Source organism: Palaemon carinicauda, chromosome 45 (genome assembly GCF_036898095.1).
Source record: "Palaemon carinicauda isolate YSFRI2023 chromosome 45, ASM3689809v2, whole genome shotgun sequence".
Classification (NCBI taxonomy): domain Eukaryota; kingdom Metazoa; phylum Arthropoda; class Malacostraca; order Decapoda; family Palaemonidae; genus Palaemon; species Palaemon carinicauda.
Genome location: NC_090769.1, coordinates 13,818,336 through 13,831,286, shown reverse-complemented (window position 1 = coordinate 13,831,286; position 12,951 = coordinate 13,818,336). Strand labels below are relative to the sequence as shown.

Sequence of the window (12,951 nt, the reverse complement as noted above, 5' to 3'; positions counted from 1 at the left end):
TCCTCCTATTTTCCTAAATAACTGTTCACAACCAAATATTTTTTTCTTCAAACTAGTGCTAGGTACAATTTCTAAATCCCTTCGAGTTTAAGTTACATATCAAGAACTGGCTGTGTCTAAGCATTTACTTTACAAAATATCAATCTCAACCCTTTCACTAGGTATAAATACTAGTGTCTTTCTGGAATAACCTTGAATTTTTACTAAAAACTACTCTAATAATCATATACTTTAAGAAATATTCTGTCAATGTTTATTTAATACTACAAGAAATGTCTGATGGTTTCCTTCTCTAAAGACTACCAGAACTCAAACTTAACTACTATTACAATCATAAAACCTTTTATTATAAATCTAATTTGTAAAATATTCCTAATTACAACCGTTATAAACTATGTAGGCTATATTCTACACTAGAGTACAAGGCAGTACACTGCATCATTTGCATAAAGAATATGCAAAACTTAAAGCCAGTATATATGAGATTTAATGTTTTCAAATAAATTTCCAATCACTAGATTGAAGAAAAATAAATAGGATCATCTACTGCAAACAAGCATTTGGAATGTTATATGAGACCAGAATATAAAAAATACTGATATTTTGGAAAATAATTATTATTCTAATGAAAATCCCCAAACATATTTAACACTACAATTAAAAAAAAAAATGTATTCTTACTAGTTATACAAACCCAAGTCATGTAAATGGGTGACTCCTAGTTTCGTTTTCTACAACCAATCAAAAGAAAAAGGTGTAATTGCATCACAATAGGTTGATAGGCAACCATACTGCATGGCGATGCTATGCACTGCTTGAATGGCTTATATCACTATCTGCTGCTCAAAGAGTAGCAGGGCAATTGAGGCCGGACCTTGATTAAATGACTCAGGTTTGTATAGCTAAGGAAAATACAAATCGTTTCTAAAATTTGTAGTTTATTCCTACGCGGATACAACCTTTCTGAGTCCTTTAAATGAGAGTCTTCCTTTAGTGGGGGAAAGTCTCTGCTAAGAGTTAATCACTCTTTCTCTCTGACATTTACAGCTGCGTGTGTCAAAAGTGGATTAATCAGGAATTGTTCAGCCAGCTCCTAAAGAGGCAGGGCTAAAACAACCAATCCTTTATAGGTCTTGTCTAAAACTAGTGAAGACATATGAACACACAGAAAAATCTTACTTGCAATAGGGTTTGTTCCAAGTGAGAGCTTCAGGTCCAAAAATGATCACATCCAGACTTGATACACATTAATATCCTTATAATGCTGAGAATAATTGATGCCTTTGATAAAAAAGTTAGGTGTCCCATAAGAGTTTTTAGGTTACACTAATTGTTGAGCTGCAACAATAGGTCCCAAAGAAAAAGTATCCATTGATCTGTGTGTAATCTTTCAGATAGCAATCCATGAAAGTGGTTTACCTCTTCCAGAACTTGGGATACCGAGTGGTTCTTGCAGAACGCTAAGGTTGCAGCAAGACAATAAATAACACCTGAAGATCTATATGCTCTCCTGATAAGTTACCCCTCAGCAAAAAAGAAACAGTATTTCTGGACATTTTTTGGAGCGACCTATGCTTAAAAATAAGATAAATCATTCTCGGCTGGATTTTAAGTTTTGGCAACAAACTCGGGAGCAAAAGATAAAAGTTAGTTCCTTCCCCTCTCTGGGGAGTGACCTAAGGCGAGATAGCACATGAAGCTCGCCGACTCTTAGCTGAAGCTAAGGCAAATGCTAAAGATGTTTTTCAGGAGAAGATCCCTGTTCAAGGCTTTACTCAAAGGATCATAGTGGGCTGTCTTCAAGGACTTAAGGACCTTTGTCACATCCCAAAAAGGGAGGGGGGGGGGGAATTGAGTTCTCCTGATAAACAAGCCTGCTCCTCAAAGCTATTAATGAGAAGGGAAAGTTTCCATGACAAGGAGAGATCATTCCCTCCCAGTTTGAAAACCTGGCTCAAGGCCGAGATGTAGCCCTTCACCACAGTGACTGAAAGGGATTTTTCATTCCTCAGGAACACTTAAAAAGTAGGCAATCAGGGGAATAATGGCCCTGAGTGGAGCAAGATTCTCCCTACACCACCAATCACAGAAGACTTTCCAATTGACCCGGGAGACGCTCTGGACGACTTTCATAGGTATCCAGAAAGTTGTTTCGCAGTTGGACCCGAAAAGCCTCTTTCGGAGGATATGCTGGATAGCCTTCAGCTGTACAGCAACAGGCAGTGCAGTACTTCTTGAAACTTTCTTGCGTGTGGTTGATGAAGTAGGTTTGGCCATTCTGGAACTTCTCTTGGATGTCCACGAGTAGTTCTAGTAGGACTGAATACCACTTTGTTGTTGGCCACCTTGGGGCTACTATCATTACTCTGACCTCTTGTGATGTTCAGTCTCTACTCAGGACCTGACGAATCAGACAGAACAGTGGGAATGCGTACACATCCAGCTGGTCCCGTGAGTGATGGGAGGCTTCTTCCATTGCTGCAGTTGGATCTAGTGTTGGAGAGCAATACACCGGGAGTTTGTTGTTCAGGCGAGTGGCGAACATGTCTGGAGACCAGGGAACCATAAAGAGTCACAAGTCTCTTTGTCACTAGAGGTAGCAAAGACCATTTGGAACCAATTATTGTACCTGGTCGAATCGGGTGGTCTGGAATGACATTCCTCCTCCCAGGGATAAACCTTGCCGAGAGGGATATCCCATTGATTTGAGCCTACTTGTGGATATCTACTGCTAGTTGGCAGAGCAGGAGAGAAGCTGCACCTCGTTTGGAGATTAAGTCACTACTGCGAAGTTGTCGCTCAACAGAACCACAGCGTGACCTCAGAGTCTATAAGAAGTGAAGTAGTGCTAGTTGCACTGCTTTTATCTCCAAGAAATTGATATGAAAGGCCTTGTCTTTCTGTAACTATAGACCTGAGATCTGGTTTCTTCCTAGGTGAGATTCACACCCTTGGCGAGAAACATCCGAGTACAGAAGGTAATTTGGGGGAGAAAACTGTAAGGGGGTTCCCACTAACCTCCTGGGGTACCGACAGCAGGGTTGCAAGGTGATCAGATGTCTCAGACTATACCAGCTCTTCAGAGCCCACTGTACCAAGCGAAGATGCATCCTCCTGAAAGGAACTAGCTTCTCCAGTGATGAGAGATGTCCTAGGAGCTTCTGCTACAAGAAAGGTCTCTGCTAGCTTTCTGAATCTCAGAACCCTGTCTGTTGATGGAACCTCTCTGGCTTGGACCAAGTTGATGTCCATGCTTAGGTACCTGATAGATTATTGAGGGATGAGGGTATATTCTGAACTTCTCTGGGTTGAGCTAGATCCCCACCTCCTTGCAGAAGTCGAGGAGGTGGTCCCTGTGCTTTATGAGCGGGAATGGGGCCTCCACTAGAAGCCAGTCGAGTAAGTACCTCAAAAACTTGATGGCTATGGTAGGTGCCCAGGCTGAGACAAGGGCAAAGATTCAGGTAAAGACTTGAGAAGCTGTTGACAGGCTGAAGTATACCACCCTGAATTAAAAGATCCAGTCTCGAAAGGGAAATCTTCGGTACTTTCTTGAGGTAGGTTGGACGGGGACCTGAAATTAAGAAGTGCTCTTTAGGTCTAGGGTCAGAAGGAAGTTGCTCTTCCTGATGGTCACAAGAACAGTATCGGAGTCTCCATTTTGAATCTCCTTTGGAGAAAAACAGATTCAAATAGGATAGGTCTATGATGGGTCTCTTACCTACCATCAGCTTCTTCACTAGAATTAAGATTGCTCAGGAAGTCAGGATAGTTGTTTAAGAACTCTTTCACAGCACCTTTAGCCAACATCTTAGCCAATTCCTCTAGTAAGAGAAGATACTTTACTGATCCTGTCAAGTAATACAGTTGAGCTTTCAGAATCAGAGTTAGAGGAGGTGGACTGTCTATGAACGGGACCCGGTACTCTGAATGTAGAACCTCTAGTGTCCAGGGGTTGGCCACAAATGACTGCCACCTTCAGCCAATGGCTTTGCAGGCATCCCCCTCTGATGGTAAGTAGGGGGATATGGCCTCCCTAGTGGAAGACTTTGCGACCACAACCGTTACTGCTGGAAGGGTGTCCTCTATGGAAAAAGGTGGGTTTGATGGCTTGTCTCCAAGGTGGTTGGCACTCAGTGGGAGGCAGAAGCTGGCCCTGCTGGGGGTCCTGCTTAAATGGAAAGTTTCATTGATGGAGCCAAGGAGCAGGCATCTTAGGTGCCGCTCCTCTCCCCATCAGAGAAGCCTGTTCAAATCTCTCGGCCTTCTTTATGACTGCAGCCACATCTGGAGGAGGAAAAAAAGATGAAAACTCCCAACGTAGAAGTTCCTGAGACATAGTGTGTCCCTTGAGGATAACTATTTCGAATACCTGGCTAAGACCGCATTGCATCCCCTAAGGATGCAGTTACCCCAAAAAGGAAGATCATTTGGTGCAACAAAAATTCATCCCTAGTTTTTCGGTCACAGCAAAGCGTGAAACCGCTCCTGACCAGTGGCTGAGCTAGGAACACACTTGAATAGCTAGAATAGCAGCAACCTACCCAATTAATCATTTCAAGTCCCGAAAAAACTGAAGGAAGGTTAATAACGTCAACATCGATAAGGAGAGGGGTCCGGAATGCACCAGTGTATATAATATCTTCTGTGAAAAATGGATAAGGAAGGTAAATTTGAGGTCCTCCTAGCGTTTAAAGAGTTTTCTGCTGCTCACCATTCATTCCTATTTTCAGCATACTCTTTTGCCTCTCTCACATCTATCCTCCTATCACCTATAGCTTTCTTCTATCCATACATCCACCCAAACCTTGGCCTTCATTTTGCACTTCTCCCATTAACTATTGCATTCATCACCATCAGCAGACAGCCATTTTCCATCCTCTCTACATGACCAAACAACTTCAACACATTCATATCCACTCTAGCTGCTAATTAATTTCTTACACCTGTTGTCACCCTACCTACTTTGTTTCTAACCCTATCTAGTCGAGATACACCAGTCATACTCAAACACTTCATCTTAAACACTAAATTTCTGTCTCCTGTCACTTTCATTTCCCACAACTTCGATCCATAAATAACAGTTGGTACAATCACTTTCTCATACAGAACTCTCTTTACATTCATTCCTAATGTTCTATTCTTTACCACTCCCTTCACTGCCTCCAACACTTTACATCCTTCATTCAATCTCCAACGTTTGTGCGCATCCACTCTACCATTTGCAGCAACAACTGACTCAAGTACTTAAATTGATCTACTTCAAGTTACTCTAACATTCAACCTAACATTACCCTCCCTTATCATGCATCTCTTAACATTACTCTTACCAACATTAACTCTAAATTTCCTTCCCTCATACACCCTACCAAACCTTTTCACTAATAGACCCCGCTTCTCCAAGTCTGCAACTAACACAGTATCATCTGCAACCAACTGATTCACCTCCCACTCATAATCACTCTCATCTATCAGTTTCAATCCTCGACCAAGCACTCGAGCATTCACACCACTCAAAAATTGAACCACCATGGCAACATCACACATCCCTGTCTCAGTACCACTCTCACGAGAAACCACTCTCCCTTCATTTCCTATCCTAACACACGCTTTACTGTCGATGTATAAACTCTTCACTGATTGCAGCAACCTTCCACTAATTCCATAAACATCACAATCCACATCGCTTCCCTATAATCTCTTGTTGTAAGCTTTCTCCAGATCCATAAATGCAACATACAACACCTTACCTTCTGCTGAATATTTCTCGTATATCTGCCTAACTGTAAAAATCTGATCCACGCATCATCTCCCTTTTCTAAAACCAACCTGTACTTCTAAGATTGAAACCTCTGTTCTATCCTTACTCCTATTAATTAGCACTCTACCATACACTTTTCCAACCACACCCAACACACTAATACCCCTTGAATTACAACATTCATGCCTATCTCTCCAATACTGTATACGCTTACACCCAATCTACTGGTACCATTGACAACCTGAAATATATATAAAAAAATCTCACCAACCATTCAAGTAAAGTCATAACCCATTCTTTTAACATCTCAGCCCTCATACCATCCATACCAGGTGCTTTTCCTGCTCTCGTTTCATCAAGCGCCTTCTTCACTTCTTCTCTTGTAATCTCTCATTCTTATCTCCCGTCACTGGCACAACACCTGCAACACCAACTATATCTGCCTCCCTATTATCCTCAACATTCAGCAACCTTTCGAAATGTTCAGCACACCTTTTCCTTGCCTCCTTTCCTTTAAACCACCTTCCAATTTCCTCTTTCACTGTCTCTTCACTTCTCGATCCATCCTTCCTTACCCTCTTCACTTCTTTCCAAAATTACTTATTCTCTTCATACAAACGACATAATCCCTGATCCCACCACCAGTAAGACACATTTGCATGGGAGAATAATCATGTACCAAGGATACTGGGATCGGATCCAGCTCAGGGAGTGCAGGGGTCGTAGTCAAAGGATCTGTCACAAGTATTGACTCAGGATCACCATGCACAATCTCATTACTAGGCTCTAACACTTACAAAATTATGATCATCAATAACTAAATTATGGAACATTGATCTCTGTTCCAAGGGCCTAAGAGGGCACCGGATACACAGGAGGAAGGTGGGGGATAACTTTAAACGCAGTAACGAGCTTGCGTTTCTTACCATTGCTGGAAGAAGACTAGGAAGGAGAACGAATCTTGCCAACGCACGAGACAAACAGGAAGCGGGTCAACTTCAACCCGGCTCGTGAAACTGCCACTGGGGCGCCTTTCACGGCCAAACCATGAAAGCATGATGCTAGAAGTCCTCGCCATGATATAACACACTTCGCTCGCAAATAATGGAAGCACAGCTAGTAACAGTGATAAAAAAATAAAAACACAAAGCACTATACTGTAATGGTATCGAGTGTTAATATAACAGTTGTGATTGTAGAGAAGATTGAATGAGGCAGTCACTCTTCTCTTCTACAATTACAACTGTTATATTAGCATGATGACCAGGAGACAAGTGAAATAAGCCATTCAAGGAGCGCATAGCGCTGCTATGCAGTGGGATTGCCTAGCAACCTGTTGTGATTTGCAAATGAAACTCTTTTTGTTTTTGATTGTCTAGTTGTAGAAAACGAAACTAGGAGTAACCCATTCAAATGACTTGGAAGTTTGTATTTGATGCTGGAGCAAATTAGCTTTATATGCCCGGTCTTGCCAGATTAGGAGCGGATAAAATATTCACTACCGAGTAAAAGTTATTAGTTTTTATAATTAAATTCACATCTTCCAGAAACAAAAACCCACTTTGATAAACTCGAAATAACCTGGTTGTTGTAAAACTTTACATACTTATTAACAGCAACTTAATTCATTTTATTTTCATCTTCAGTTAGAGACTGCTACCATATTCAACGTAAGGGATGATATATAAATGGAGTAAAGATTCAACACACAATGCCCTAAAATCTCCATAACTCTGGTCAACTGAGCATTTCAAAATATTTGTAGTACTGTACATGTACTGTAATGCTTCTCATATTGGTACAGTATTTTAACATTCCAGTAAATTTTGACGATAGACTGGCCACTTCAGTTGAGACAACTTGCAGTTGATAATTTTGAAATGAGAAATTAATTAAATTTTGTTTTCCTCCAAAATATTCTGGAATTTTTTTTCTGAAGTAAATCTTGATGTCAATAGGAATATTTGCTGTTTAATTTCCACTTTTGATCAGAAGATAATTTTATTCTATTGATGATTCTTATCTGAAAAATAAATAAAAGTTGTTAATTGTACAGATATATCAGTCTTTTCCAATTTTTTTTTGTGGAATTCAATTTATATTTATCTTATTCACACCTCTGCATAACTTTCAAAATCTGTTGACTAAGAATTATTGTCAGACATGCACAACCTTTGCCGAAGTTTCTTTCATTAAATCAATTATTGTAAATGCCAGACAGTTAAGTTTTATTCATAGGCAAGACTAAACTTTTAGTTGAATTACGTGCATGATGAATTATAACAACAAATAAAAATTATTCAAAGTTTTATTCATAGGCAAGACTAAACCTTTAGTTGAATTATGTGCATGATGAACTATAATAACAAATAAAAATTATTCAAATGTATTAAACATAAAAGTGGAAATAGTGACAAACTAGGCATCCAAGACATTTATAATAGAAAATATTACAAAGTAAATCTAGTAAATGGAGAAGTACTGGATTACCTAAAAAGGAAATACTTCACTGCAATACTCGAATGACCGACCTCTAGTAATATATTGACTAACAGAACCTGCCTTATCCATCCTTTTTCTACAAGAGACACTTGAGAAAAACTATTTTACCTTACACCACAGAGGATAACTGGTCAAACACAAAATACAGATAAATTTTTAAAAAAATATGCATAAATTCTGAGCAGAAATAGGATATACCGACACGGTAAGTTTCAGGTGTAAAGTATTTCAGTATACAAGAGTCTAATACAAAGTAAATGAGCAATTAGTGGTGTTTTCACTCCTAAAAAATACCTACAACTTCCTACATTTATCAAGCAAATGTATCACTCCTAATTGAAATAACATACTGTACTAAATTTTCAATAATATATTGTATGGAACCTCTATAAAATAACTTAAGCTATCCTATCATATTACAGTAATTAATCTATTCAAGCGAATTTCCTGGTTAACCTATAATCAATGAACCCTCTTGTTCTACCCATCTCCACCATCTTACTTATCTTGCCTTATGTAAAAACTTGATCACACACACTCTTAACTCACTAACACAGTCTAGATAAGTTCATTGAGGAGCTTATTCAACATTATTGTTTTTGACTTACTGGGTATACTTCATCCATGGACTAACCTATCTAACACTATAAAACTGACAACCTAGTCTTACCGAAGTAGCATCTTTAATGTTAATGAACACAACAACATAATGTATGTTTTGCTTATGATTAACCACTATCAACTTAAATCAATGAGAACTCTATGCGGCCTTTTTAATCACGGAATATAATCGTGTCTTCATCCACCATTGCTACCCTATCCTGCTTTTGTCCCTTGACCAACCTATCCTATCACTGTCTAATAAAAAATGACAAATTCGGAGTTAATTCGTATTTTTACTAACCATACAAACCTTAGCTATTTACATGGGGTATTACTTTCGGCGTAGCTGAATGATGAGCCATTAGATTTTTAACGAGGGTTAACTACACCCTCTCTAGTTAGCGAGAGGGTAGGGGAGGGGTAGCTAGCTACCCCTCCCCCCTCACACACCGGTGAACTGATTCACTTCGCTTAGGGGTAGGACTTCACGGGGGACAGGGCTGGCGAGCAAGTATGTGTAAATAGCTAAGGTTTGTATGGTTAGGAAAAATACAAATTATCTCCGAATTTGTCATTTGTTCCGTAACCGAAATACAAACCACGCTATTTGCATGGGGTGACTTAACCCTTAGATAAGGTGGTAAGTCCCAGCCTTACTGGCTTTGGCTTTGCCCGGGGACTCAGAATCCGAGTGTGTAGCACTCGAGATAAGGAGTCCCTGCACCTCGCAAGTTCCTTGCTCTGCAAGGAACGTGCAGCCTACATAAGCTTGTGTGTGAAGGAAAGAAGTGTGACTCGTCCTAAGAAGTTGACCTGAAGTCCTTTAGATGGAATTCTAGGCTAGGACGTTCCCAATACCACCTCGTCAGGGTATGGGGGACGCGACAGCATTATTTAATACTAGGAACACAAGGAAGCATGGTTTACCTGCAGTGGTTTGAGGTCAGCTATGCAGAGAACCCAGGATGCTGCTTCCCCAAGAGAGGGGAGGATGAAGAAAAGAGTAAAGGCCAGACATAATTTTTCATACATGCAGACTAAAACTGGGTAACAATACCCTCAACCTTCTGCTACTTGTCCATTAAGGAGCCTGAGGTTAGACCAGCTGTTGTGCAGCCACCACAGGGCCGATAGAGAACGTATCGAGCCTCCTGTGGGTCACGTCCTGCAGGTAGTGGGCTGTGAAGGTCGTTTGACACTTCCAGACCCCAGCTTGTAGAACCTGCGTCACTGAGACGTTTCTCTTGAATGCCAGGGACGTAGCGATACCTCTGACATCGTGTGCTCTAGGGCGACGTGACGGAGGGGGGTCTGGATTCAGGGAATGGTGGATGACCCTGCGAATCCAAGCTGAGATGGTGTTCTTAGTAACCCTCTTCGTTTTTCCTGTGCTCACAAACAGGGCTTGCACTCGAGGACTTACTGCAGCTGTTCTCTTAGATAGAGCCTAAGACTCCTTACTGGGCATAGTAGGAGATGGTCTGGGTCATCTGTTACAGAACAGAGACTCAAAATCCTGAAGGAGTTGAACCATGGGCCCAGAACTCCAGGATTTTGAGTCTTAGCAACAAACTCAGGGACGAACCCGAACGTTACCTCCCCCCATCCCCTTGACTTGAGCATGGTCTCAACTTCTGCCCGAAGGGCTAGCCCCTTTACCGATCCCATGGCATAGGAGCTCAACGACACTGGATTCGCTGTCAGGGGAGGAAGAGATGTTATGAACGGGACGCGATATCCCTGACTGATCACGGAGATCGTCCAGGAATTGGCCCCGAGTTGCTGCCACCTGAATGCGCAACTTTGCAGGCATCCCTCCACTGGTGGACATGCAGGGGGATTGCCAATCCTAGAATAGGATTCTTGCCTACCTTGGAGGACTTTCCACCCTTCTTGTCTTTGACAGGAAAGGGGTGCTGCTTGGACACCTTCGTCTTTGCTGCCGCTGCCGGTTTCGTCGTCTTGGACTGGCGAGGTTGTTGAGGTGCTGGAGGTTTGTAGGGCTTAGATGTAAGAGCCCTTTGGAGGAGAGAATCATGGTTCGATTTCCTCCACCTCTCAGCTGCCTGTTCCACATCCTTAGGCTCAAACAGGCTCTTTCCTAGGATGGAAGTGTCTCTGAGCTTGCAGACATCCACGGCTGGGACCTTCGAGTGGAACCTCTCGGTCACCGCATCATGTCGTTTCAAGATCGAGTTTGCCCACAAGTTTGAAACTTGGTGGGCCAGAAACTCAATGGTACGTATGGCCGAGAGGAGGAAGGTCTCCAGGGCCTTCCTGGTGCTCTCCTTGGACAGATCCTCGGATCGCAGCAGGATGCCCAGAGACCCTAGCCAGACATCCAGCCACGAAGTGGCCAGCATGGCACACTTTGCGACCTTCTCCTGACTCAAGATCTCTGTTGCTGAGAATGTCACCTGCCGGCTGGAGTGTCTCTCAAGAGAAACTCCCCTGGTGAGCTCTTCCACGGAGGGGTGGAGCGGGAGAGCTAAACAAGGCTCCTCCATGATCTCAAAGTACCTCCCCTGTTGCACACTAGGAGGTGGGAGGAGCTTGTTACCAGCAGAAGAACGGCTGGAGGAGGCGAGCTCCGAAAGCTGGCCCTCAACCTTATCTCTGGCACTCTTCCCCCCTTAGGACCAAGGCAGAGCCGCACTGGCCTTAGAGGGTTTCTGAGTGCCATAGACTTGGTCCAGGACTGTATCCTTGCCTTCACGAGGGGCGGTCTCCGGGTCCTTGCACTTGTTGAGATGCCTCATCAGAGTCAGGACTTGCCAGAAGGCGTGCTCTGAATCATGCTGCTCTCCTCCTGGTGAACTGGCAGCAAAGTCTCCTGCCCCCAACTGCTCTACTTGGGGGGACACGTGGACGTTCTCCTGGGGTCTCGCTGGCTCTGGTCGAATCCTTGAAGAAGAATTCAGGACGGACTTCGAGTCCTTCGGTTCCCTTCTAGGAGGGATGCAGGACTCCAGTAAAGAAGTCTGAAGGCTCTTCTCCGCCCCAACACGCGACGATTCTCCTACTCATGGTGGGGTCTCTCCCATTGGTGCGGTGGGAGTAGGTCTCACCTCGATAGATTCTCCTGAGGACGGAAAAGCTTCATCCACAGGAGAAAGAGAAAACGTCTGAGGGGGGGAAGGAGCCTTCCTTACGGACTTCTTAGGAGCCAGTTTGATCCTAGGAGAAGTCACCACGAAGTCTACTCCTCTCTTCCTCTTCAGTGGGGTCAAAGCTGTCGTTGGTTTGAGACCCAAATCAGCGAAGGCAGGCTTAACAAACTGGACAACAGCTCTGATAAGGGACCCAAACCAAGGCTGCCGACTGACAGACGCAGTGTCAGACATTCCCACTGTAAGGAAGGGGATCGGGCAATCCTTCGGAGTAGAAACCATAGGGCCTGCCTGAAAGGAAGAAGAAGAAGATTGGTGCCTAGACCTCTCTGAAGACTTCCCCTCCTCCTGCGAGCGCGCTGTTCTGCGCTGGGGGGGGGGGGGGAATGGTGAAGATGATGACCTGGTTGTACGCGCTCCTGAAAACTCGCTAGGCTGCTCGCGTTGCGAAACCCGGCGGGAATCGCGCTTGGGGTCGCGCTGGTGCTTGCGCGATGGAAAAATCGCAAGTTCGCGCGAGCCCGTGGAGATGAAAGCGCGGGCGCGCGGGCGAGGGTGTGCGTGGGCGTGCAGGAGAGGGCGCGCGCGGGTGTAAGGGCGAGCGTTGGCGGCCAGGAGAATGACGGCGCACAGGCGAGCGACGGTGCGTTGGCGAGCGACGGTGCGTTGGCGAGCGATGGCGCACAGGTGAGCAATGGCGAGTAGGGCGAGAAGGTGAGCGACCGCGCACAGGTGAGATTGCGCGTGGGCGCGTAGGTGACCTTCGGCAAGCAGGATCGTGGGCGCGCGGGCGCGCTGGAGAGTGCTTGCGTGCAGGCGATGGACCGCGCGGGCGCGCAGGAGATCGCTGGGGCGCAGGTGCGCGGTCTGGAGAAGACGGCTGGGTCGCAGGGCCAGTAGGTGTAGAAGCGCATACCGGAGGCTGCTCGTGGGCGCGTGCAGGAAACTTCTTGTGAGCGCGTGGGCGCGTAGTGT

At 44.0% G+C, this 12,951-nt stretch overlaps 1 long non-coding RNA gene across 1 annotated transcript in view; it reads right to left on the bottom strand.

Moving 5' to 3' along the window:
• Positions 1–7,565: 7,565 nt before the first annotated feature.
• The window catches only part of LOC137634659 (uncharacterized), a 367,202-nt gene continuing 361,816 nt past the window's right edge, over positions 7,566–12,951 (bottom strand). Inside the window, exon 2 of the long non-coding RNA XR_011042550.1 lies at positions 7,566–7,784. This is a non-coding gene — a long non-coding RNA (uncharacterized lncRNA). The remainder of the gene's footprint in view (positions 7,785–12,951) is intronic.